We start from the raw sequence: 2,013 nt of genomic DNA, 5'->3' as shown, positions 1-2,013 counted from the left end.
TCTTCCTGCATGGAATATAGGAAGGGAGAACCCAATTCTCACTAGCTTGGCTAATAAGATAGCTTTTCTAGCAAACCCTAATGAAGTGAAGTCAAGGATAACGTGTCTTCCTTATCTACGTCCAGTACTTAGCAGAGTGTCTGGCATATGGTAGGTGCTCAATAAATGTCTGGTGATGACACTAATGAATGAACCAATAAATAAGTACCTAAGAATGTCAATAATAAGTTGATTCTCTCCATCTCCATTGACACATAAATGAAGGCACCGGTCTAGGTCCTTCACTTCCAAGGGTTACAACATGAGGGGAAATACCATAAACTCCAATACCATTCCCAACTTCTTGATATTCTACAGGGTCATTCTTAGGTCAGTGTTGTTAGCTGATAATTGTCTATGTATCTGAGTGTTCATTTGCACATGTACATATGTGGGTAAATCAATGCCTATACTGGTGATATACATATGTGTACAAATTAGACCTCTTTCCTCTGGTCTCTAAGTTGTAAGATGCTGAAGCATGATACCCAAACATGATTCAGCCTTCACTCAAAGCCTAGGTTTAAAACAAGAGCCTGAGGCCATAAAAGACCTCAAAGAGAGCATGGTAGCAAGGCCAGAATCAATAGGGAACAAAAGCCACACCATTTGAGCTGGCTGGTTATCAGGCCAACTTGAGATGCAGTCATATGTTTCTTAATGTAAAATGCCATCTTTATTTTTGCCATCAATATTCATATTTGTTAAGCACGCAACCAATCATAACTGAATTCTGAGCTCACTTAAATCCCTTTAACCTCACGTGTGGAATTGAGCACCTACTCAGAGAATTAATCATAAGTGGAAACATACCTCTCTAATTTCACTTCTCACCCTCTCCCTCTCCAATTACTGTACGAGAAGAATGTGTAGTAGAAGGGACACAGATCTGAGGATTGGGAAACCCCAGGCCCTGTTACAACCCTGCTACTAACAAGCCAGGTGACTTAGAAAGAATTACTCAGCCTCTCTGTGGCTCTGGTTCTTTATCTGTGAAGTAAGAGAAATGGACTGGTTGCTCTCAAAGTCTCTTCCGGCTTTAAAACTCTGTGAATCTCTCTGTCTTCCATACTCCCCTCAAGTTCAACTCCCTACTCTTCCCTCCTCTTCTCTGAGCCCTGGGAGGCAGTCCTGTTTGGAGCACATCAATGGACGTCATAGTCCTCTGGCTTCCAGTTGGGTTTGACCCAACAGACAGCCCAAGCAGGAGGAAAGAGGGAACAAGAAGGCCAAGACTGGGGCATTTCCCCTTCGTGCCTCCCTCCCTGTGGGTTCACGGTAGGTTGGCTGTATCACTTGACTGAAGGTCATGGCTTCCATGAAACATCCTTTTCCACACGGCTCTCTCTACCCAGTTCCCCCTCCAGATTCCAGATATCACTCCCAGCTTCCTCCTTCGGGACTAAAAATGGTGGTAACTACGCCAGGTCACTTCTAGCTCAGGACACTGTACCACCTCTTGTGGTTTCTGTGCATTGCCCACATCTTGGTAAACAGTCCTTCTTCTAAACTCTCTTCAAATTAAACCAGTTGAGGGTTGCTATCCGTTTCCTACTCTGACCATAAATGATACAGATTCCTCCTGCATTCCATAATGCCTAGGAGCCTCTCAGGTTCAAAACGGCAAAACCAGGACCTGAATTCCACCCCACCCACCACTGGATAAGGTGTGGCCTCTCCTGATACTGCTTCCTGCTTATCCTCAGGTCCAGGTTCGGTCAGCAGTATGATAAACAGTAACATTCTCTGGGCGCCTGGCCCCCTGCAAAGAATGGATAAACGTCTGTAGGATATTTCAAGAGAATAGCCTCCAGGAGCTAGCATTTTGAGAGTGAGGAATATAAAAGCATTGGAAATCAGAAAAATACACCAAGCAATTATCAGAACGACTCCAAAGCACAACCCAGAGAAAGGCCAAGCATTTTCATGAAGGAAGATGTGGTCATTAAATGGGACTTTATGTTGCTGAAGAAA

This window comes from Eubalaena glacialis, chromosome 11 (assembly GCF_028564815.1).
Source record: "Eubalaena glacialis isolate mEubGla1 chromosome 11, mEubGla1.1.hap2.+ XY, whole genome shotgun sequence".
Taxonomy (NCBI): domain Eukaryota; kingdom Metazoa; phylum Chordata; class Mammalia; order Artiodactyla; family Balaenidae; genus Eubalaena; species Eubalaena glacialis.
The sequence above is the reverse complement of the archived record's forward strand: the minus strand, read 5'-3'. Positions refer to the sequence as shown.